The sequence below is a fragment of the Lissotriton helveticus genome, chromosome 4_1 (assembly GCF_964261635.1).
Source record: "Lissotriton helveticus chromosome 4_1, aLisHel1.1, whole genome shotgun sequence".
Lineage (NCBI taxonomy): Eukaryota > Metazoa > Chordata > Amphibia > Caudata > Salamandridae > Lissotriton > Lissotriton helveticus.
Genome location: NC_136063.1, coordinates 183,163,148 through 183,190,093, shown reverse-complemented (window position 1 = coordinate 183,190,093; position 26,946 = coordinate 183,163,148).

Below are 26,946 nucleotides of genomic sequence, written 5' to 3'. Positions count from 1 at the left end.
CACCCTCAGGCCACGCCCCCTACACAGTATAAAAACATGTGCTTCCCCCGGAAGCGCAGCGGACGGGCGCAGCGGGCACGCCGTTTGTGCGCCGAAGGCGCGCCTAAGACAAGCCCGTCTGCGCCCGTCCGCGACCGGACCGCGCCCAGCGCCAGCCATGCTGCTGTGCACGGTCGCATAAACAAAGGATAGTCTGGACCAGCGCAGAACTATTGTCGCTGAACGCCGTCACTCCTTGTCAGGCGTCTGAGCTCAACCTAGCGAATCTCGATCTACCCCCTTCATGCTTGCTCTGCCGCAAATCACTTGGTGACGTTTCACTTCAAAGAAACGCACTTTCCAAAACAGTAAGCCGACTGACATCCAACATCTCCACAACTCACTTTAGGGCTGGGCTACTGAACTGTAGATCCCTCCCCAAGCATGCTGATGATCTATGTCTATTGATAGCGGATTCTGAATGGGACGCCTTATTTCTCACAGAGACATGGCTTAACGAAGATAACATGGCGTCCATTTCTTTAGCAGTCCCGCCTGGCTTTAAAATAAGTTTCTCAAATAGAAAGGAAGACAGAAGGGGCGGCGGAGTGGCTATTATCTACAATGATAAATACACATTGGCGTCCTCTACTCCTACCACCTTTTCTGGTATAGAGGGGCTGCACTTCTGCCTTCAAATCACCCCCCAACTGTCTCTAACAGGTCTAATCATCTATAGACCCCCGGACTGTCCGGCGTTATCCTTGTGTGAACTTATGGACTTTATAGTCCAAAGCTCTCTAGCCCACCCGCACTATATCGTAGCTGGTGATTTTAATATTCATGCCGATAAGCCCGACTGCCCTCAGGCTACTCACCTTATCACAACGCTGCAAGCTGCTAATCTAACTCAAGTCATTTCCGGTCCTACGCACCAGGCTGGTCACATGCTGGACCTCATTTTCTCCAACATATTGGATACTAAAGCAAAACCTCCGATGCCATTGTTATGGACGGATCATTTTTTAATTACTTTTTCAATCTCATTCTCTTCCCAATAGGAAACGCTCTTATGTGCGGAGAAAATGGAACAACATATCAGCTGACACCCTATGCCCTGCTCTTATGGCAAACCCCCTACCTCTAACCTCTGATGTAAACTCTGATGCAGTGTCGCTGAATTGCTGGATTGGCAACTCAGTGGAATCCATCGCTCCTGCTAAAATTGCCACGTCACACAGAGAATCTCCTTCTGCACCTTGGTTCTCCCCTGAGCTGATGGCCGAAAAAAGCAATTGCAAAAAGCTGGAGCGCCTTTGGCGAGCAAACTACTGTGAACCAGCAAAAACCTGTTATAAAAAAGCCCTTCATGGCCTCCACCTATCCATAAAAAAAGCCAAAAAATTATTCTTTGCGACCTCCATTCAGCAGGCGGAGCAATCAAGCAAAGAAGTTTTTAAGATTGTTCAATCTTTTTTTAAACCTAGAGCCATTGAGACAGAAATTATCCCATCGGTAAGACTTTGCGAAACTATCTCGGATTTCTTTGATACCAAAATAATAAAAGTTTATGATACCTTCACGGACCCCGAGCCTACAGTTATGGCTGACTTGGGAGATACTGAGCCACCCTCCTCCTTTTTAAATCAATTCCATCCTATCACCCTTGTTGAGGCACTGAGAGAAATAAAAAAATGTAAATCAGGGGCCCCTGATGACCCCTGTCCACCTAAGCTCTGGAAAATGATGTCGGACGCAATTGTAGTACCACTCCTACATATATGGAATACGTTCATTAAAACTGGAACGTTCCCTGATTGCTGGAAACAGGCCACGCTCCTCCCTTTGAAAAAAAAAAGAACGGTGCGCCGGATGACCTGAGCAATCTCCGACCCATTTCCCTACTAGCAGCCCCAGGAAAAATGCTCGAAAAGCTGATCCAACGTCAGCTAAACAGCTTCATTGAAGAAAAATGTGCCTTACATGAAACACATTATTTACAACAAGGGGTGGTGATGGACAGAGTCTCTGAATTAAGCAGAGTACTCTCACCCAGTCAAGAGATCAGGGCTAGATCCAACACCGTTTTTTAGCTCATTGCACCATCCCAGTTTCAGAACCTGGCTGTATGCAAATTAGTCTGTCCCTGGCCCAGGGCATCATGGGAACAGGCCAGACCAGACTACAAAAGCCAATTCTTACACTGGGAAACACAGTCAGGTTTTAGGGCCGGTTTCAGCACCGAGACGGCCCTCATTGAGGTTGCTGAGTCGATCAGGTGGTCCTTAGATTCAGGAGCATCAGCTATGCTGGTGCTCCTGGATCTATCAGCTGCATTTGATACGGTGGATCACGGCAGATTGCTGTTGCGGCTGAAGGACATAGGCCTAGAAGACAAGGCATTGAGCTGGCTCCATTCCTACCTCACAGATCGGTCCCAGAAAGTGGCGCTGGGTACCTTCTCCTCTAAGCCAAAACGCCTCTGGTGCGGTGTCCCGCAGGGGTCGGCACTCAGCCCGTTGCTGTTTAATGTCTATTTGGCCCCACTTTTTACTCTGATTGCCAAATGGGGGGTCAAGGCAATTTCGTATGCAGATGATACGCAATTAGTCTTCCCCTATGAAGATACGTCGGAGGCAGCTTTTAGTAAAATTAGGGGCTGTCTTCAAGATGTGGCTAGCTAGATGAATGCAAATAAACTAAAATTGAATGCCAGCAAAACGGAGGTGCTATTTTTTGGAAAAAATACATATCCCCCGCCAGACCTGTGGTGGCCTCCTGAAATGGGTCCAGCACCATCTGCCGGAACCCATGCAAAAAATCTGGGAGTAAGATGGGATGAGAATCTCTCTTTCTTCCCTCACATACAGCAGCTCACCGCCGGCTGCCTGCACAAACTCAGAAACCTTCGAAAATTTCTGTCTCTCCTACCAGTTGAGTGTCGAAAAATGGTAGTTCATGCGACAGTTACATCCCCACTAGACTACTCAAATGGCCTCTACCTTGGTTTGCCCAAATATCTGGTGCAACGCCTACAGATCGTGCAGAATGCGGCTGCGAGACTGATAAAACGTATTGCCTTTAGGCATCATGTCTCTCCGCATCTGCACGAGCTACATTGGCTCCCAGTGGCAAGCAGAATAAAATTCAAAGTTCTCACCTTGGCATTCAGAGCACTAAAAGGTACCTGTCCCAAATATTTAAAACTCAGACTCCCCCGCTACCACCAAGAGCGACAGCTGCGATCTAACTCTCTGCTTAAGCTAGCTATCCCACGAGTGAGGAAAGCTAGACTTGGAGGCAGGTCCTTCTCTGCTGGCACGGCGAAACTCTGGAACACCTTGCCCTCTGCCATCCAATCTGCCACGACAGAAGCTTGCTTCAAGAAGCTCCTAAAAACCTGGCTTTTTATGCAGTAAACCTTAGAATTTCTTCATGGCTCTCGCTTACTGTTTAAATACTCGTTAGCGCCGGGACACCTCACCTAGAGGTAGCTGTTCGCGCTTTACAAGCATCAGTATTATTATTATTATTACGGTGTGAGGAGATGGGGTGAGAGAGCATACTCTGCCTCACCTGCAAAAAAGAAATGTGATTTTTTTTTAACTAAGGGAGATCTATTTTAATTGAATTAAATCATGCCTACTTACATGCAGTGCATTTCAGGGTAATGTGTGTATTGTATTGTAGTGATTTACTTATCCATTTGTTAAGCGCTTGGCTACGGATCACTGACATAATATCGAGGGACATAATATCGACTAGCAAAAATATCGGCAGAAAAATATCGACAGACATAATATCGACTTTGTATCTACAAACAGGTAAGTACAAAAATATCGAGTAAAAAATATCGTTTACAAAAATATAGTTTATAAAAATATCAACTTTATTAAAAAACAGTGTTAAATTAAATAATATTAAAAATTAATTACTAAAATATACTTAAAAATACTTAAATTACCTTATATTATTTAAATAATTAAAGTTATAAAAAAAATGTGACAATCATATTTGTTAAAACATATATATATAGTAACATATTATAATTAAAAAATATCCAATATTATTACCGTACTATTCCCACTCCAGAGAGTGCAACAGTAGATAACGCGTTGGATAGTGTAGAGGTAAAAATTACTATTCCCACTCCAGAGAGTGCAACAGTAGGGAAAGCGTTGGATAGCGTAGGGGTACACATTACTATTCCCACTCCAGAGAGTGCAACAGTAGAGAAAGGGTTGGATAGCGTAGGGGTACAAATTACTATTCCCACTCAAGAGAGTGCAACAGTTGAGAAAGGATTGGATAGCGTAGGGGTAAAAATTACTATTCCCACTCCAGAGAGTGCAACAGTAGGGAAAGCGTTGGATAGCGTAGGGGTAAAAATTACTATTCCCACTCCAAAGAGTGCAACAGTAGATAAGGCGTTGGATAGCGTAGAGGTAAAAAGTACTATTCCCACTCCAGAGAGTGCAACAGTAGGGAAAGCGTTGGATAGCGTAGGGGTAAACATTACTATTCCCACTCCAGACAGTGCAACAGTAGAGAAAGGGTTGGATAGCGTAGGGGTACAAATTACTATTCCCACCCCAGAGAGTGCAACAGTAGAGAAAGGGTTGGATAGCGTAGGGGTAAAAATTACTATTCCCACTCCAGAGAGTGCAACAGTAGAGAAAGCGTTGGATAGCGTAGGGGTAAAAATTACTATTCCCACTCCAAAGAGTGCAACAGTAGGGAAAGCATTGGATAGCGTAGGGGTACAAATTACTATTCCCACTCCAAAGAGTGCAACAGTAGGGAAAGCGTTGGATAGCGTAGGGGTACAAATTACTATTCCCACTCCAGAAAGTGCAATAGTAGATAAGGCGTTGGATATCGTAGAGGTAAAAATTACTATTCCCACTCCAGAGAGAGCAACAGTATGGAAAGCGTTGGATAGCGTAGGGGTACAAATTACTATTCCCACTCCAGAGAGTGCAACAGTAGAGAAAGGGTTGGATAGCATAGGGGTAAAAATTACTATTCCCACTCCAGAGAGTGCAACAGTAGGGAAAGCGTTGGATAGCGTAGGGGTACAAATTACTATTCCCACTCCAGAGAGTGCAACAGTAGAGAAAGGATTGGATAGCGTAGGGGTAAAAATTACTATTCCCACTCCAGAGAGTGCAACAGTAGGGAAAGCGTTGGATAGCGTAGGGGTAAAAATTACTAGTCCCACTCCAAAGAGTGCAACAGTAGGGAAAGCGTTGGATAGCTTAGGGTTAAACATTACTATACCCACTCCAGAAAGTGCAACAGTAGGTAAGACGTTGGATAGCATAGAGGTAAAAATTACTATTCCCACTCCAGAGAGTGCAACAGTAGGGAAAGCGTTGGATAGCGTAGGGGTACACATTACTATTCCCACTCCAGAGAGTGCAACAGTAGAGAAAGGGTTGGACAGCGTAGAGGTAAAAATTACTATTCCCACTCCAGAGAGTGCAACAGTAGAGAAAGGGTTGGATAGCGTAGGGGTAAAAATTACTATTCCCACTCCAGAGAGTGCAACAGTAGGGAAAGCGTTGGATAGCGTAGGGGTAATAATTACTATTCTCACTCCAAAGAGTGCAACAGTAGGGAAAGGGTTGGATAGTGTAGGGGCACAAATTACTATTCCCACTCCAGAGAGTGCAACAGTAGGGAAAGCGTTGGATAGGGTAGGGGTAAAAATTACTATTCCCACTCCAGAGAGTGCAACAGTAGGGAAAGCGTTGGATAGCGTAAGGGTAAAAACTACTATTCCCACTCCAGTGAGTGCAACAGTAGGGAAAGTAGATACTTCATATATTATTTAAACAAATATAGATATTAATATCTATAAAAAAATTATTTACAAGTAATTACCAATTTAATATAATATAATAATTAATCAATTACAATTACTAATTTAAATGAATCATTACAATTAGTTATCTATGAATACTAATTAATTACAAATTAACAATTAATTAATTAGTAATTAAAAAGTTACTTAACAATTAAAATCTAATAAATACCCCAAAAAATTAGCATATGTAATTAGTTATAATTAAATTACTTCCCACCCTATTCCCCTATAAACCCACAACCCGCTACAAAAATTAAATTAGTTAAATTAACATAATTATCAATTAATCAATTACATTAAATTAATTGGCAATTAAAATGTAATTATTTACCAAATAACAATTATTTAACAATTAATTATAAATAAATAACACTACATAAATTAACATATTTAATTAATTATAATTAAATTACTTCCCACCCTATTCCCCTATAAACCCACAACCCGCTACAGAAATTAAATTAGTTAAATTAACATAATTATCAATTAATCAATTAAATACAATTAATTGGCAATTAAAATTTAATTACAAAATAAAAATTAATTAACAATTAATTATAAACAAATACCAATAAATAAATTTACATATTTAATTAATTATAATTAAATTACTTCCCACTCTATTCCCCTATAAACCCACAACCCGCTACAGAATTAAATTACGCAAAATTTAAATAACATTAAATTCATTACTTAAATTACATTATAACATAAATAAACACTTTTAACACATAAAATACACTATAAAAAATTTGATATTATTACATGTTCGATATTTTTAGTAACCTATATTATGTACTTCGATATTTTGACTATATTTTAAAAATTCGATATTAGATTACTTACCTTCAAAACAATATTTTTGATGTCTATATTCTGTCCATTCGATATTTTGTCCAGCCTATATTTTGTACTCGATATTATGTCCATTCGATATTTTGTAGTCGATATTTTGTCTGTTTACCCTTGGCTACACCACCGCTGTGTCCCCGCGCTAGAAGCAAACTCTCAGTTAGGCAGCGTATAGAACTCTACTCAAAACCTAGAGGCATGTGACAGTAGTTCTAGTGAATCTGCTCTGGCTTGATCGTGGGGAACTGCCATGATTTTTGAATTTTACGAAAGGTGGTTTCACAGGGTTCTGCTCTTATGTCTGCAGACAATGAGATCCAGGTCTTGGCTGCCAGATATCTAAATGAGCGTGCACCCATCCTTGCTTTTGTATTCTCTGCACAGTTCCCAATGCCCTGCCTTTGGATCTAAGGTTTCTGGCTTGGTGTATAGGACGTTATCAGTGATTGGAGATACATTGGACCTTTTTTGACAGGATTCGGTGACAGTAGCACATTGCCTTAAACAACGTTCTTTTCTCCACAGGTAGCCAGTGACGTTTGCCAGAGCTTTCGTTGTTGATTTTCTTTTTGGGAGGTTAATCACTAAGCGGGCTGCCACGTTTTGTATTGATTGGAGTTTTGTCAGCCCTTTTTTTGGATGTACACAGATATAGGACATTGCCATAGTCCATCTGGGAGGTGACCAAGGCATATACTATCATTATCACTTTTATTGATTATGTTAGAGATGCCACCTCAGATACAAATGCATGTTTAGCGTGAGGTGTTGTTACTTATCAATATTCCACATGTCACCAAAATCCCCTGCAACCAAATAATATGCAAGAGGTGACTGCTGGAAAATGTGATTCTTGGAAAGGCAGTGTACACTTCAGTGAAGCAGCCCCTGGCATCGCAGACAGCCTACACGTTGATGGAATGCCAGCGTGGTCTGTAGTGGAAAAGGTGTGCTGTGCAGTGAGGTGGCTGTAGTGCCACACGGGTGCAGACATTGACACCTAGCACATGAGGGAAGTGGCCAAATGTGAAAAATTCCCTTGCCACCCTTTGTATTCCCACCAGCGACTGTGGCATGGTTATAAGCTGGTGCACTCTTCTGTGATGCATCCCAAACCTGATGACAGCATAAGTACTCGCATGCAAATCAGGCACCAATGTTGCCAGAGAAGAACCTCTAGAAAGATCCATTGGCCATGAAATTCACTGAAGCCAGTATTGAGACTTAGGCTGGAACAGCCTGGGAGCAGGCTGCAAGTAAACCCAGATTTTTCTCCCAGTCAGTAGCCATGTCCAAGATCACATTAGATATGATTATTTGCCTGTAAGCCCATGGTTGGCAATGTGTAATACTGGACTTACTTCAACTCTAAGCTGCAGTAATTTTTTATCCAGCCACTCCAACCTATTCCTCCCACATTTATTACTAAAACGTATACGTACAGGTGAGGATACTCTACACTCCGTGTGGAGCCATATACTTACAGTTGAGGATACTCTACACTCCGTGTGGATATCTCTGCACAGAAAAAGATAGGAGAGGTAGAGGCAGTAACCACATACACAGTTTTATGAATAGCATTTCTTAGTACATTTGTTGTATTATTTTAGTGCCACAAAACATACTACAAAAGGCAGTTTGTGAATAGGCCTCAATTTAGTTATTCATGTAGCAATTTTGTATAGAGCACTTACAGATATTAAAATACAAATGCATTACCATAAAAGAAAAAACTCAATGCATGGTATGAATAAGAGGTGAAACCACTGGGATAAAACTAAGATTGAAAAGGAGGAAAACTGTTATAAAACGTGGTGAGGCTTATTGGCACACTTTCATAGGCTCTTAACCACATGCTTAACTATGACCAATATCAGATCAGTCCTAATCTATGATTAAAGATCACTTCTAATACATGAAAAAAACAGTAATTTCCTTATCATAGTACTCTATCTGGAGTAAATCTCAGGAGTGGGAGAATAAACAAGATTGAACAAACTGTTTCAGTGTTTTATTTTTATTTGGTAATTACTACCCCTGGATTTTTTAATATAGTATGTGTATTTAAGCAAAAATGACTTTGCTTTTGCCAGGGGAGATTCACACATGTTTAGATGTTCTGTCTTCTAGAATCACCTCAGGGTGATGTATTTCTGATTCATTCTGATTCTGATACTGCGCTGATACATATCTCCTTACCATTCAGAGTACACCTAATCATTGTTGTTACTGACTGGCAGAGGTTTCTTGCTAGCCAGCATCCCCAAGGGCATGCTGCATGTATGTCTCTACAAGTGTTTTTTAAGTTTGCACCATTCCACATTATAACATGAAACTTCATAGTGATGAGTGCACTCACTGACCAGGTGATAGCTGAAATCTGCAAAGGAGAACCTCATAATAAGAAAGCCAAAACTGGCTGCTTCTGCCAAGTAATGCGAATTTTAGGGTCAGGTGTACAATTGATCTTGTTACAAAAAATGTTATAATTGCGACCAGACTTTTTGTGACCTTGTAGTGTAGTTCCGGTATCCCTAATAGGCTCTGCGCATTGGAATAACATACACTATAGATTTGACATAGGACTGAGGTCAGTATGTCTCTATCGAGTACATTAAACTTAATTGTGTGTGTGCCAGCTAACTCAGAGGTCACTAGAAATGTTCTCGAATAAACAAGAAGGGATTAGTCTCTGACAACGGCATAAACATGACAACTTTGTTTCCCCTAGAACCGGAACAATATCTTCAGAGTCGTGGAAACAATAGATAACTAGTTCACTCAGTCAATCGTGCCTGCTTCGTTTCTACAGAGTTGCATAGAAATAGAGAGACGGGCATTTCAATAAAAAGGGTTTATTGAACAGTCTTCTTTCTCATGCAAGAGATATGAACTGCTACAATCGTTAGACAGAATGCAAAGTATAATGCGTACAGCGTAAATAGTAATATGAAATAATACTGTAATAGCATTGTCTGATGCTATGATATACATAAAAATACATACATAAATAACACAGGCTAAACTACTCAACTGGTGCTTCTAAAATACGCCTACCCCAATGTACCTCACCTAGCTCTAGTACGAGGGAAGAAGTAGGTGTTTGTCTTTAGCATAGGTTTAGTTTTGCCAAGAATTGCCAAAGGTTTCTCTCAGTTCTAATACCTTAAAATGGGAGAGGTTGGTATCTCTTTCTCGGGACTTGATTTTCCAACACCCCGCGAGGGGAGTCAGAAAGACTGGAGCTGGATTCTCGGCAGGAGGATGACAGCTTCTAGTCAGTGTGTCAGCTGGAGAGTTGGCTTCCTTCGGCACTTGTTGTAGCCAGCTGCGTCCTGCAAGTAGGTAGTCGAACTGCACCGAACCACACCGTGCTTTGCCATAGCAAGTGAAGGTGTATTTATACCTTGAAGGTGTTTAGGAATGCCAGTATTTACGTAAAGTCAGGCATATGAACGTCATGGATGAACCCCTAAGGAATGTTCATGCATAATAAATGAGATTTTGGAGAAATTAATATCCAAGCAAGGGGATGTCCCTAACGGCTTAAGAGTCTAGTTTTCCAAGAATTTGTTGCGACGTAGATGAACGGGTAGATGTAGCCATGCCTGTATTTGGGAAGCATGGACTATGCCTAAATAAGGACTGGAGTTCTATGCCTATATAAGGGCAATGTGAAATGTACCTATATAAGGGCATGAATCGGGAAATGCATACAGAATCTAAATCGATACACAACAACCTGAAACCTATTTTGCAAACTGACCTATGTGGAAATAGGTCTGTTCAGAAAAGAAAGATTCAGGGTGAGTGGGAATCTGCTTTACCTAATTTTTATTAGGTAGGTCGCAAATTGTGACTCACTTCATTCGTGAACATCACAGGGATAGTGGCTTGCAAGGGTCAGCAGATGATTTTAAATAAAAAAAACCTTTTTTAAAGCAGACCAATTTCCGTAAAGGAAAAAGGACAGCTGTAATAAACCTTTTTTTTTTACAGTTTAAGGGCGAGTTGGCAGTCCACTATTTCTTTGTGACTAGGGGCCTCATGTATAAAGGATCTTATTGTTTACAAAACCTCTCAATCAAAGGGTTTGTGAATGCTAAATCTTTTTTTTTTTAATGTACAAAACCTATTTGATGATTCAGAAAAGGTTTTCTGAATCATTAAATGGGTTTAGGAAACTGTTAGGAATCTCTTTATGGAAGCATGTATTATTATTTTGCAACTGAAATACTTTAACATCACATCAAAGGAGGTGGTAATTCATATGTAAACAAGCATTTGCAATGAAATCGTTCTCGCCTTTGGGACTCTATATGTATTTAGCTATGCAGCACATTAGCCTGGGTGTTGAACCATCTACTGTTCTTTAGGAGGGAAAGTAAGCACCACACTGCATGACACGCCAGGTATGGGAACACATGGAGAGAAATATTGCCTTTCAAAGAGAAATGGTGTAGTCCAAAGCTCTGTTTTTAATATAAAATCAGGGCCTTTGGTGGTCATATCACTGAAAATTCTAGATTTGCACAAAATATTCTCTACGGATGCTCGTGGAAGACAATTTCCATGGACTGGATTCTGGAGAATACTAAAGTGATTACAGTATTTTACTGGCCTCTGCTGGCCGTTTTCTATCAAGAAAGTTGAATAGAGGCAGTTGCGAGAAAATGTAAAAAAAGAAAGTCCCTCAGCAGAAAGTAATTCTGGTATTTTACTGACCTCTGCTGGTCGTTTTCTATCAATACAGTTAAATAGAGGCATTAGAACAGAAAAAAGTCCTTAAGCGGAAGCAGACAAATCCTGGGGCTGATCTCCAGAGCCCACAAAGTACATACACATATAAAGTACTAAAGTATATACAAGAGGTCTCAAATGCTTAACCTAAAAAGGAAGAATCCCCAAGGGATCACTTTCCCTATGTGAATGTTTAAAGAAACATTTTTTAAGAGTAGCCAGTGGTCCACGGGGCACTGCTTAGTAATGAAAATCTTTTGTAAAACATTCCACTTTTTTTCACACACATTCCTTTTTTTTTCTTTTAGGAAAACGGGCTGCTTTGAATAAAAGTATTGCTTTATTGATAAACAATCACAGCCACTGTGGTCTGCTCACTCCAACAGGCCACCATCTCTGTGATTATAGCTGATAGTAGTAGCTGGTTGCAATGTATTGCCTACTTCATGCCTATTTACATGGTAACTGCATTTGGTAAAAGTTAGTGTGAAAATTACCAAATGCACTTTTTGTACATGCAGCCCCAAGTTACCACCCCAACTTGGGGGTTCGGTAACTTTTCAGTGGTTTGTCAGACATTCCATTATTTAAATGCAGAAGCTATTTTTATGAATGGCACCTCTAAAAAGTAGTTTGCAGTAGAAGCTTTTGTAGTTTATGTAGTTTTTGTAGTAGCTTGTTGTAGTTTGTGTTTCATTCACAAAAATAGGGCAGTTCCGCATGCACAACATTTTTGTTTCTATGAATTGAGCATTAAAGAGACAAATGTGTCACAGCTGCTAAATGTGAACACAATTTGAGTGGCTTTGTGTTTCAAACCTGTTTCAGTATGACTAAACTAACTCCTGAACTGACTGGAGGACGTTATCAACCAACTCCACCATTCCAACTACAAGGAGTATCAGGATAATCGTGTCTCATTGGCAATCCTCTGCGGGGTTAACATTCAAATTTGCCCACTGCAGCCACACTTCACCCTACATCATGAATCGTCTTTAATTAACAAAAGAGGTAAATAACCCATGGTTTTTATTGAGGACTATGAACTGTTATCAAATGGTAACAGATGCAGTAGTCGCCCGAGAGAGACACCAAGCCATCATGGTGCTGAAAAAGAATCCGAAATTGATTGCATTTTCCTTAATTAGGGAAGCAGTAGAGAATTCATGAACCTGCCCTTGAGATGAGAGTTAAATGTCACCACAGTGCAATAACAGTAAGCGTGTCCATGAATCAATTCACTCTAACTGTCCTGACATGATTGAGCTAAAACCAGGTTCGGACTGACCTATGGGGCAATCAGGCAGTGCCTGTTGGGCTGGTCTGACAGGTCAGTGTGTGGGCCGTTTTTCTAGCAGTTGAGGCCACGTGGGCAGTTTTTACAGCTGTTTTCTCTCATATTCCCACTTTTTTTTAGCTTATATGCTTCGCTAATGGGGGCCGATTTCATTTTGATGCTGGGCTCAGGCGCGCAACTCCCATTGGGCTCACGGGGCTTTAGCCTCCCTCGTCCTGCCTGTCAGCCCCGGCTGACACAGTTTCGCGGGCTGGCGAGCATGTAATTGCAGCCGCACCCGAGTACTTAACAGGTCTTTAAAAGATCATTTAGTTGTAAATGAGGCTTTTGTTGTGTGGTCACCCCTTCTCACAGCCACTTTGTCCGTGGTTGGAAGAATTAGCCCCCCCGAAATATGTTCAGCCCCCCCCCCCCCCCCCCCCCCCGAAATTTGGCTCTAGTGGCCCGCCTGGCTGGGCTTATATTTGGTCCCAGTCTGTCTCTGGCTAAAACAGGTTTTACTTACTAGAGAACACAAGAGTGTAATGAACATCTAAAGGAATTGATCGGAAAAGGCAAATGAAATGAAATAATTTAAAGCTCAGCTCCTTCCCCACATCAAAACTAAAACTAAGTTGAAGTATGTGAACAGCCGCGGTCAGCAGTAGGAGTTCCTGCAGGGCGGTGACATGGGGAGGGGGAGGGGCAGGGTGGGGGGAAGGAATATATGGATTACGGAGTTTAACAGGTAAGTAAACATATAAATAAATAAAACGAATTTCGTTGCGTGCACTGCATCACCAAATGCGATGCAGTGCACGCAACGGAATTCGTTTTATTAATTTATATGTTTACTTACCTGTTAAAATCCGTAATCAATACATTACTACCCCCACCCTGCCCCTCCCCCTTCCCACGTCACTGCCCGGCAGGAACTCCTACTGCCGACCGCGGCTGTATGTGAAGTATGATTTGCTGCACGGAAGCCATGATTATCTAAAGATTGACCAAGTGTTGATGATTCAGTAAACAGTTGATACATTTTGGTGTAGAAAATAGATGCCATGAAACAGGTCTTTCTGGTCTCCAGAAGAACCTTTCTGTTGTTGATGAGCATGGTCCTTAGCTCAAACACACAAAAGGTGATGAGAAGAATGCTTGCAAATAGTCTAAACCACTGACACTCGCTCTAGGTAGCATTCCAATGAACTGTTTCTCTCCACTATAACACTTTAGACAGAGACTCGACATATGCACACCACTACTGACCCTGCTCCCCATATGAACAGGCCATCCCGAACTGCAAGGCAATGTCCCTTCCAGAACCAGCAACCCCAGGCTGATTCATCCTTGCTAGGCCCCCTAACTGAGCTGTAGCTTGAATCCAATGGCTTAACAAGCAAAGGACCCATGTCTGGGAATACCCTTAGCCACTTAGAACATTACATCAAACACACAAATGGGTAGAACGCTTGCACAAAGTATAAACCTCTGGCAATCTCTCTGGGTAGCAAATCAACCCAATGTTTGTCACCCAGTGTTCCTCTCTAGACAAAGGCACAGCTCATGCAAATCAGTACTGACCCTGCTCCTCATGGGAACATCCCATCCCACACTTCCAGGCCAGGCTCCCTCTATTTGGGAGCACAGGCAACCCCAGACCAGTTATTAGGGCTCCTAAGTGAGATGTAGCCTAAATACCACAGTCAGAGGGAGACAAACGTTTTAAACTTACTTCATCCATTTTTTGGGGCTTCGTAGTACAACCAGAGATACTGCAAAATTAGAAATAAGGTCAAGCTACGTTTTAATATAGACTTAAGAAATTGTTGTCACTGGTGTTATTGTAATGAATTTCAGGAATAGCTGTTAACACTTGACCTTCATCTTTCTACCTCAACATTTTATTAACCATAATCAACAATTCTGGATGGTAACCCCACTCCCCCCCCCGCATTTGTGTACAACCATTACAAGTTTTAAGTCCCAGAATAGGGAATAACCATGCAGATCTGGAATCATCGAATAAAAAAACACAGTGTTTCACAGATCTGGAGACTATTGTGCTGACATTTACCACCCGCTCATAGCAGATAGCAAATGTGGTGGGCCAAAAGGTTGCTTTGTTGAGCTGTGGGGTGAGGAGGGTGTAGGGACAGGTCAGGCTCCCAGGCAACTGGGGGTGGAAGCTCCCCCAGTGTGTGGAACGGTGCCAAGTGGATCCGGCCTGAGTCGCTGCTCGCCGTCTCCACCCAGGAGCTCCTGTGATTTTAGTTAGCACATTTTCATATCCAGTAGAATTAGGTATGGTGGCCCTACATCTAGTAATCGAGTGTTTGAGATCATCAGGCCACTTACAATTGTGCAGATTCCCTAAAAATACTGCTCTAGCTAATTGAAACGTCTACGGCAGACAACTATACTGCTTGAGGTCAAGTAAGAACTCTACAGATGTGTTAGTGATTGCTTCAGGTCCATGCGGTACAACATGTACACAGCGCCGCACTACAGGCAATGGCTGTTTTGCTGCCACAACGATTTGAACAACCTTAAATATACCAATGCTTTGTGCTTGTAAGAAAGGGGGGGTTTGTATGCCTCACTATGTTGCCTCAGGTGAAGTGGGGAAATGTTGTGGTACTCAATATTGCAGTGAACCAATCACAAAAAAAGGGGGGAGCACAATCCTTGAAATGCCACACAATTCACGCAGATGCATTGTAGTCAATTAAGTGTATATTAATACTCACTTTAATTGAAAGTCTTTACTAGTCACCATAGTTTGTGCAGCCAGTGCTGTGTATCTTTCAATGCATGTTTCAGGATTTGTCCCCTTCTTCATTAGAGAGTACCAAGTTAAGAATGGGGGTGCTGGTAGTTTGTGACTAAAGTACAGGGTGACTACTTTGATGCATTTTATGACAAGCGTTTTAGGTGCCTATGTTGTGAATGTACCATGGCTTATCCAGGGTGTATTTTTAATGGTCTAGACAATTTTGCAATACAATCCAATCCAATAGGTTTAAAATATAAAGTAAAAAGAATATGCTTCCATACATTTGGTGCCCCACTAAACATGGTGCCTTAAACAACTCCCTATTTCACCTATATTCCATCGGGAGACAGGGACATCAACAGTACTAGAGGAAACACATATACCATCAATGAACAATTAGAGTTAGACTTTGGGAACAAAGATCAGAACAGGGGTGGGAAGAGGTGGAGTTGTAGGATCTGATAGAAGCAGGGGAATCTTACAGGAAGTTGAAATCCACAAATTAAATATACACCAACACCCTTACATACCTTTCTGCCTGCATCCCTATGAACCAACTAACCAGTGGCAAGTGAGAAAATACTGATCCTTCTTCAGGACTCCCCCATCACCTTCAGGTAAACCTGCAATCAGAAGGTAACATGCAGCTGATCAGGATCAAGACAGCGGAGAGGTTTAATGTATCCTTGAATGTGACTCCTTCACTCTCAGGAAGATATATCATTATCACTAGAAAAACATAAATAAATCTGAGAAGTTCCTATCAACATTATGCTGCATAAGGGGAAAATACCACCTGGCGGAGCTACTGAAAAATTCCTAATGGCAATGATAACTGCTATAGGTCACCTGATGTTGTATACTTCTGGGATCACCTTTTTTTTTACACAATAGTCGATGAAGGCGATGATGATGGAATCAGAGAACTTTGTTTCACATTTGTTAGAACTGGGGTCTCCAGTTGGCTGAGGTAGGTACCTTAGGTCAAATAGGGACCCTTGCTTCCATGTCAGGGAAAGGAAGGGCACATTCTCAGATAGCCCCTGCTCACCCCCTCGTTAGCTTGGCACGAACAGCCAGGCTTATCTTCAAGGCAATTGTGTAAAGTATTTGCAACCACGCGCTCAGAAACCCAATGATGACACCACAAATGGACTCCACACGAGTTTCATAAAAACAAGTATATATTTATATAAAAAGACATATGATGAGACCACACTATAAAAAATCCAACATATGCGTATTTGTAATATTCCTCCAGGCCGGTTATTAGGCCAGCCAGCACTTGTAGGTTCTGGCGATATTAATGAGCAATTCTACTATGATCCAATGCAGTCCTAATGTAATGCTATGCAGTTTGAAAAGCAAGAATTAGGCACTTCGCAATGTAAAAATAATGCAGTTCGTTATGTAACAATTAAGCAGTTCATAATACCAAAAGAATGCAATGCGTAACGCAACAATCAGGCAGTTCGTTCTGCAAACTAATGCAATGGTAATGCAACAATCAGGTAGTTCTTTATGCAAAATAATGCAATGCGTAATGCAACAATCAGGCAGTTCGTAATGCAGAAATAATGCAACAATCAGGCAGTTTGTAATGCAGAAATAATGCAATGCGTAATGCAACAATCATGCAGTTCATAATTCAAAAATAATGCAATGCGTAATGCAACAATCAGGTAGTTCGTAATGCAGAAATAATGCAATGCGTAACACTCTCCAGCACCGTTCACTGTGCATTAGACGGTCTCTCCGCCACTCGTACTGACTTGTGGTCAGCTTCCGCCAACATATGCCTCCAACACGGGTATGGTGTAAACCAAAGTGCAGCTCCGCACTCCGGTACCGGTACTGCTGCTCCTCAGCAAGCACGGGCCGCAATACAAGCTGAAGCAGAGGCTCGCGCTGCAAGAATGGAATTGGTCGAGAGCGTCTCTCTCTGAGCCCGCACCCCACCCCAGGCGGCGACACACATTACCTTGGGGGTGAGACCTAGCTCTCCTCTCCTGTTCTAGTGACTTGGGCCTCCGATGCGACTTTGTGGATTCCGGGCAGTGGCGATAATGAAGATCTCAGGCTGCATCATGGCACACGCACACAACGTCGCCGAGACTCCTTTGAGCTTCGGTGTGCATGATCACAGGGCAATCCTCAAGAAGGTCTCAGGCGGCTAGAAGCACACACACACAGCATCGCTGAGACTCACTTGAGTTCCGGGTGCACATAATCACAGGGCAATCCTCACGAAGGCCTCAGGCTGCAGAAAGCACACACACACACTGTCGCTGAGACTCACTTGGCCTCCAGGTGTGCACGATCACAGGGCAATCCTCACAATGGTCTCAGGCTGCAAGAAGCATACTCACACATCGTCTCTGAGACTCGCTTGGACTCCTGGTGCCCACGATCACAGGGCAATTCTTAGGAGGGTCTCAAGCTGCAAAAAGCACATGCACACAGCGTCGCTGAGACATACTTGGAAACATTTGTGTTCCTGAGTTTACACAACAGGGAGCCAGCTCTCCTCGGACCCTTGGGGACAAGTTACTTCAGGACACAGCACACAGCAAAGTCCTTTGAAGCTGGGGGACATAGCACACAGCAAAGTTCCTTAGCCTCTCCTTGGTTAAATAAGCAAACTGCAGGCCAGCCCCAGAACACACAGCAAGGGTCAGTCCTTTACTTCAGTCTCTTCAGCTGTCTCTTCCTTGGCAGAGGTTCCTCTTGACCACAAAGTAGTTTCAATCCTTTTCAGTCTTGATCAATCCAACATTCAGGGGTTTCAGCTCTCATAGTTATACCCCTCAAAGTCATTGAAGTCTTTGTGTTTAGGGGGTCACTGACCCCTGTCCAAACCAGTTCTGGGTGTCTTCCTGCCAGTGCCACCTTCTTCTTTTGATAGTGGGGGTCTGGATCCTTAATCACTCAACAGGAGATTGAGCCACTGTTTTATAGCAGCAACCCAGGCCTCATCACCTCCAGGGGCTACTCCTCCCCGTTACACTCCAGATGCAGGTCAGACTTTTGCTGTATCACCTCCTCCCCATGGCCAAGAAATTCCCCTGATCCTATCACTATCAGATCCAGAAAGTCAATTCACAACCAGGCAGAGATACACAGAAATGCTAGAGCACAAAAACCCAGCCACTTCTAAAAGAGAGGTTTCTAAACACACAATGCAAAAACCCCCTTCACAAAAAGACGTGTTATTGAATTGTGAGTTCAGGCACACTAAATTTCACCTCTCCATCTTAAGCCTTTGGGAAGATAGGCTGGAAACATATTATACAGCCTCCTCATTCTGTCCTACGGGGAAGATGGACTTTCAACAGTGAAAACAAAATGTAGAGTATTTCACGGTCAGGATATGGTAGACACCTCAGCATGTCCTACCTTCACATACACTGCAACCTGCCCAGGGGTTACTTTGGATCTACCCTACAGGTGTCTGATGTGCATAGAAAGGGAAGGGTAAGGCCTGGCCAGTGGGTGCATTTGTCAGGACTACATGGCAGTTTAACAAACTACGTGCAGGCACTGCAGTGACAGGCCTGAGTTCTCTCTTGAAGGCTACTTGTGTGGGTGGCACAATTAGTGCTGCAGGCCCACTAGTAGCATTTGCATTACCAGCCCTGGCACACATAGTGCACTTTACTAGTCAGGGAAACATTCTGATCCTGGACAACCAATTACCATTACACTTTACACAGGGACCACTTGCACTTTGACACTGATCAGCAGTAGCAAAGTGCCCAAAGCATCTAAGTTTGCAACACCATGTCAGAAAAAAGATCTAGGGGGAAAGCAACATTTTAGGGAACTTTAGCCAAAAAGGTCCAACAACAATCCTGATCTTCTTTTCTCCTGAGGGCAGCATATCTTCACCCTTGATCCAAAAAATGATTCCACGAGAAAACGAACATTTCAAAAACATTTCTTTTCAATAATGTAGACTCCAAAAATATAGACAGACAAAATTTAAAAGCTACCTGATAATCTTGTATGAAAATACTGTTCTGTACTTAGGCCCAAATTTACAAACACATTGTGCCTTGTTTTTGTTACTGTTTTAAGGCAGACACAGTTTGGTTGGATTTCAACCCTACGAAATGCAAGCTATGGTGCAAGAGTGTCCGCGTTGGCGCATGGTAGCATGAAGTGCGCCCGTGCAGGAAAAAAGCAGAACTGAGACACTTCTTTGTAGATATGGTGCAGGTAAACAATCCCCCGTTCATGCAACACAGCACAGCAGCTTCACTTGCTGTGCTGTGCCACATGATTTCTTTGTAAATATGGGTCTGAATTCCTAATTCCAACCATATATTTATCCACATCTTTAATGATCTCTTTTAATATACTATTCAAACTCGTGTTTTACCCTATTTGGGAGCAAATGCAAGTGAGATTACATGCAGATTACATTTTTATGAAGGTATTTAGGCACTCCCTGCAATTTGATAGCCTAATCTTTAGGAGACATTCTTTTTTTTCAAAGTTTTATTTTCATTTTAATCAAACTGTGAAGGCATATACACAAAATCGCCTTGACATAGCAATCCAATCTGACATTATTACAGGAAATGTAAATACATGAGTGTCATTTTATATTTAATTAGCATCATTGTATTGTATCCACAGCAATCACTGTATGTAAGGAAGCAATATTCCACTACAGTGCATAGGCCATGATCAGTACTCTGTAGCATGAGTTGTGCAGATATTTAGGAAGCCCGGTGGAGCCCTGATAGGTTTAAATATGTTGCGGAGCCAATGTATTCTTAGGTGTAGAGGAAAGGGGAGGGGTGTACTGTATCTGTCTCCATACTCAGAAGAGGTGGTAAGGTCTCATAGATATTGGGTATATTCAGGATCCGCTTTCAATTTCCAGTTCACAAACAACGGTGGACCTCAGGCCAGGGGTAGACTACACCAATGCTGATGGTCTATCCAAGTTTTTCTGCCTTAGTGATGAGAACTCCCTAGAGGTTGGGTAGAGCTGCCACTTTCAGCTGGGAGTGACATGTATTAGACTTGTTCTCCATAGGGTGGTCTACCCCCAAATTTGTGCCTGCTTACCTCCTGTTTTTGCTGGTTCTTTTTGTTAGCCTTATGACTCTGAGCACTGAAATGAAATGAAATGAAAATAACATTTATAGAGCGCTACAGCTGCCCTCAGGCGTCCAGGCGCTATGACTCTCAGAAAAGCCCTCTAGAAACAAGAAGCTCTAGGTTACTGGAAGAGGAGGGTTTTAAGTTGTTTCCGGAACCACGTGAGGTTAGGGTTGCTTCTCATGTGGAGGGGGAGGGAGTTCCATAGTTTTGACACATTGAAGGAGAAGGAGCGTCCCCCTGATCTGGCTCTGGAGATTTTGGGGACTTTGGCCAGAAAAGCAGAGGAGGATCGAAGCTCCTTGTTGGGCAGGTATGGGGAGATGAGGGGGGTGTTAATTTCTGGGCCCATTTTCCAGAAAGCCTGCTGGGCAATGCACAGGGCCTTGAACTTAACTCTGCTTCTAACAGGTAGCCAATGCAGCGCTTTTAGGCCAGCAGTTATTGAGGTCCTGCGTGGGACTCCCAGTAGCGTACGAGCAGCACAGTTTTGGGCGCGCTGGAGTTTCTGTAGGGTGTAGTCCGGTGCTCCGAGGTATAATGCGTTGTTAAAATCCAGGCGGGATTGGACGAGGCCCTGTATGATTATCTGCCTGGCCTCCAATGGGAGAAGGGGAAGGATTTTCTTGATTACCCTCAGGAGGCCAAAACAGGTGGCTGCCACCTTTGTGGCCTGGGTATTGAAGCTCAACGACTTATCTAACCATACCCCCAGACTTTTGATGTTGTCGCTGGGGGCAGGAGCCGCCCCCATGCTTGCTGGCCATAGCAGCTCTAGAGTGGAGGGGGTTGCCGGGCCTAGAAGCATGAGCTCGGTTTTGTCGTCATTGAGCTTCAAGCAGGAGTCCATCATCCAAGTCCTCACTTCCTCCAGGCAGGCCGATAGATTGGGCGGCGATTGGAGGCCGCTCTTCTGTACAAGGGAGACCACCAGCTGGGTGTCGTCCGCATAGGAAATGATGTCAATGCCATGCGGACGAACAATCCCAGCCAGCGGCCTCATGTACACATTGAAGAGCGTGGGGCTCAGTGAAGAGCCCTGAGGGACTCCACATCCCAGAGGCCTACTTGATGAGACGGAAGTGCCGTCAAAGACCTGGAAGGTTCTATGTGACAGAAAGGACTTGAACCAAGCCAGGGCTTCTCCGGACACTCCCAGGTCGGCGAGACGGTTCATCAGGATGGTGTGATGTACCGTGTCAAAAGCGGTCGAGGAGGATCACTGCCACTGACCCCCCTCGATCCAGGATCCGTCTCGCTTCCTCGGTCACGGCCAGTAGAGCAGTCTCCGTCCCATGTTTTGGGCGGAAGCCCGTCTGGGAAGCGTCGAGGAGATGGTTTTCCTCAAGAAATTTTGTTAGGATAGTGTTGATGTGTTTCTCCAGGATTTTTGACGCCCATGGGAGCAGGGAGATTGGGCGATAGTTGCTGGGATTGGCTGGGTCGAGGGCAGGTTTTTTTTAGCAAGGCCCGTACCATCGCCTGCTTCCATGTCGTTGGTACCGTCCCGCTAAGGATGGAGGAGTTCAGCAACTCCATCAAAGTGGGAGAGATGGTCTTGCTAGCCAGCCTCAACGAGCCCGGAGGGGCCGGGTCACATGGTGAGCCTGATTTAATTTGCTGTACTAAAGGTTCCAGCGTTTCCAGGTTCAGCAATGGAAAGGATTCTAGCTTATTATGAGAGAGAGTAGCCGTGTCCGAGGCTAAGTCGGAATGGTGGGTGGAAACTTCAGCAGCTGGTTCAGGGAAGGAGAGGTAGATTGTATTCACTTTATTAAAAAAGAAGTCAGCCAGCTCATTGCATTTAGAGGGGGAGCTGCTGTTTTCTGCGGCGGGCGGGGGTGGTTTTATGAGGGAGCTCACTATCTGGTATATTTCCTTCGGTTTGGATTTTGCCATTGTAATTTTGATATTATAGTATGCTGCTTGTGAGGTTTTTATTGCTGATTTGTAGTTCCTGATCGCGTCCCTGTAGATGGTTTTGTCGACAGGGTTGTACGTCAAGCGCCACTTCCTTTCTAGTCTCTTACAGACGCGTTTTTTCTCTCTATGGTCTTCTGTATACCAAGGTGCAGATTTGCTTTGTCTCTTTGACCCAGATGGATAGGCAGGGAGGACTTGATCAAGGGATGCCGTGATCCAGTCATTATATTCTTTATTGTTTACCATTGGGTCCTGGGAGAGTGAAGGACGAGTGGTGTTTAGAGCCTTGGTCCAGTCATCTACGGAAATTTTGGACCAATTGCGGGTTTTCCGAGATGTGAATAGAGATGGAGGGGGTTTGCTTGTGGTCCAGGTGAAAGCTATCAGGAAGTGATCTGACCATGGTAGGCTACTAATGTTGCCCACTTTAAGTTGGTTACAGTTACTAAAGATGGGGTCTAGGAGGTGACCTTTTTCATGCGTAGGAGAGGGGACTAGTTGTTCCAATTGGATGGCGGCTAAACTAGTCAACATTTCTCGTGCCGTGTGTTCTGACAGGCAGTCGAAGTGGACATTAAAATCTCCAAGCAGAGTAAAATTTGAGGGGGAAATTACCGATTGAGAGACCATCGACAGAAGAGAGGTGTCAAATTGTCCGATGGGTCCCGGAGGGCGATAGATGAGAGTGCCAGAGAAGCTGGAATTAGCAGAGAACTCAATCACAAAGGGAAGACTTTCGCAATCCTCAATTCTCTCCGTCAAACAGCGGCAGACATAGCTCTCTTTGTAAATGATTGCGAGGCCACCGCCTCTGCCCTGTGGTCGGTCGGCCCGTGCTATCTGGTATCCTGGAATGACAGCCTGTGCCAGATCCGGCTGAGAATCCTGGTTAAGCCAGGTCTCAGTGAGAAAGATTACATCAGGCATGTATTCATCTAGGAGCAAGGATATTTCTAAACGGTGCTTCACTAGAGATCTGCAGTTGAGCAGAAACATACAGTAGGTTTTCACCTCAGGTCTGGCAATGGTAATAGGGACAAGCTTAACTTTGCAGTATGGACAGTGACTGGGGATCTCCAGTGGGTCGCTGGGGTGGCCACATGTAGTTAGTATTGGTGGGCGCAGCTGGTGTAATAGGCTTGAACTGTAGACCCATCCGTTTCCCGCATCCTGACCGGGGGGGCGTGTCCCCTGGGCCCGGCCGGGCGTGGACGAGCGCAGACGAGCTTGCCTTATGCGCGCCTTCGGCGCGCAATCGTCGCGCCCGCTGCGCTCGTCCGCTGCGCGTCCGGTGAGTGAGCATGATTTATGGAGTGGAAGTCAGAAGGGGGGTAGGGGGCGTGGCCTGCACGAGTGGGCGTGTCCACTAGGCGTCAGAGATGGTGTCAGGAGGTGTAATCACCACTCGCCCACGGCAGCTAACAGTCAGCCGAGCGGGAAGTTTAAGACTTTAAGACTTTAAGACTACTGACAGTGCTAAAGTGCAAGTGCTTCTCCCCTAAACATAGTAACATCAGTGAATACATATTTGGCATATTTAGTTTACTTGTAAGTTCCTTGTAGAGCTGTATACCATATAACCAGGGCCAGTAACCTAAATGCTACTAATGGGCCTGCAGCACTGATTGTGCCACCCACACAAGTAGCCTTTCACACCTGTCTCAGGCCGGCCATTGCAGGGCCTGTGTGTGACGTTTACTGCCACTTCGAATTGCCATTTAAAACTACTTGCCAAGCCTTCACGTGTCCTTTTATCACACATGTCACTCCTAAATTAGGCCCTAGCTAGTCCGTAGTGTAGGGTGTTTTGTAAAAAAAAAGTAGGACATGCACTGTTATGTTTTGCATGTCCTGGTAGTGACAAACACCCAAATTCATTTTTCAATGCTGTGAGGCCTACTTCTCTCATATGTTAACTTCGGGAATTTCTTAATCCACTTTTAAGTTATAATTCCTGATTAGAAAGTAGTAGCTGCATCATGTTTTATATCTTTGGAATAGTATTGATAAATCCTCTTTACTGGTGTATAAGGATTTAATATTACTGTTTAGAAATGCCACTTTTAGAAATTGGACATTTCTCTGCTCTTACTGCTCTGTCTGCCTGAAGCCTATCTCGGTAGGCTACAGCTACACTTTTAGCATTCCCTCTAGACAGCCATAAGCACAAGAAGGTTAGGTGTGTCTGCATACTCGTCTGCATTCTGTTGGCTCTTCCTGAGCAGAAAAAAAGTGGGAGCTGACCCATACACCTGAATATGCAGTGTCATGTTTCCCACACATATGGCAGATTACCAACTACTGATAGTCTGGAGCTAGCGCTGGGAAAAAAAGGACCAGTGTGCACTTAATAGACCCCTCTCTGAAGTCACCCCAACTTCAAATGCCGCATTGGGTATGAGTACTGGGTCTCTGACCCCACCAAATCAGATACTACTAGACCTTCAACTGAACTGTTTCAAAAGAACTGCTGTGCTGCATCGAGGACTGACACTCTGCTGGACGGCTGACCTGGAAGTCCCCAAACCCTTCTCCTGTGCCTGGTTCACTGGAAGTGGCTACAGATACTTGCATCACGGAATTGAACGCTTCTCAAGGTTGTGTTAACAGAAAAGGCACATAGACCCTGTTGCAGGAGTAGAACCTGCCGCATCATACTCTGAACTGTCGCATCACATCTAGATCCAACGCTTCAGAACCAACACATCGCAGCCACCATGTGGAAAAGTTAGACGTATCATCCCTCCAGAGTGGGTTAGCCCGGTGCATTGTCTTCATAACCATTGTACTCATACCTGGCGCTTTGCTCAATGGACCCCAACTCATCACTGCCACTGTGTGAAGAAAATCGATGCATCACCTCAACTGCGGGCACGACATCTATGCATTACTTGTCTGCACCCCACATCCCACTGTTGCGACCAGAATGAAGGTATTCTGTTCCCCAGGCCTGCTTGCTTTTAGTCCCTGGCCTGTGCTCCATCGTGGTCGGCCTGAACTGTCGACTTTGCCCTGGTTCAGCGTGACCTCAAGTAATCCCTAAAGCACTATTGCTTCTAAGTGCTATTTTTATACATATTCTTTTAAAAATCATATCTTGACTTGTACTTATTAGATTTTTGTCATTTTGGTCTTTTTTTGTGCAGAATATAATAATCTATTTTTCTAAACCTGTGTGGTCTTTTTGTGGTTTGCCCATATACTGACTGCTCTGTGCCAAGCTTTGTGTCAAGCTCTGTGCCAAGGCCTCCTAACAGCATTTGCTCCTTCCAAATCGGATTGGGAACATGTCTTCCTGACCGAGGGCCCAATTATGATGTGGTTAGGAACATATGCTCCCATTGAAGTGAAAGGGAGTCCAACCAAATCGTATCTGGAAGCATCCGAATGCATCGTACTCCGTCGGTCGGACTCTCCTGATCCGAGTTGGTTGGGAACCATTCCAAACCAAATGGGTCGGGAAGCTTTCCAACCCGCATCAGAATCGGGCCCTTAGTGTTTATATAGCTTACCCTGACTAGGATTGTAGTTTCTGCTTGTACAAGATGCATAGTCTGACAACCAGAAACACACTTTCTTTATTTCTCTTCATTTTTTCCTCTTTCTATGTGAACTGCATTCTGCAGCACACATAGAAAGAGGAAAAAGCCTCTCAGGATTGTTTTTGTGCAGGAAGATGCCCCTACCTGCACAAAACAATCCTGCATGCAAAGCATGTACCCTTACACCATAGTGCAAGGGTCCTTGCATTGGGCACTAGGCAGCCCATTGTGTGCCAGTACATGAGAAAGGACAGGAATGTGCTTTATTGCCTTAATTATAGCGTATCCCTGCTCTTTCCCAGTGAAGGAGAGCAGTAAGGTGACGCCTTCATGCACAAAAACGATCCAAAGAGGCTTTCTCCTCTTTCTATGTGTGATGCAGAATGCAGCACACATAGAAAGAGCAAGCACAGAGGGGAAATAATGGTATTTCTCCTTGTTAAGCCTCTCCCGGGGAGGCGTATTTTTTTTTAGCATTCCCAGGTTTATAAGGTCTTGTAAATCTGTAACGCCTCCCTTACGCAAAGTAATGCAAGACGGTGATTTGCACTGCTTTGCCTTGCTCTAGATTTTTAAAGCCATTCAAAGCCACTTCAAAAACCTGACTCAAGGTTTGCGCCACTCTTACTCCATGTTGCGTAGTGAGAGCAGAAAAAACCTGATCATAAATTTGGCCCTTAGTATACTGTGCTGGAAAAGTATCCTTCCAGTACAAAACCTATGCTAGACTCATGCAGACACTCTTGCACTATGGTGCAAAGGTGTGTGCGTGGACCACGGAAGTACATTTCAGTGCCAGGGGGGATGGAGGAGAGTACCATATTTATCTAAATATGGCACTGTCGCACTCTATTCTTCAACCATACTGCAGAGATAT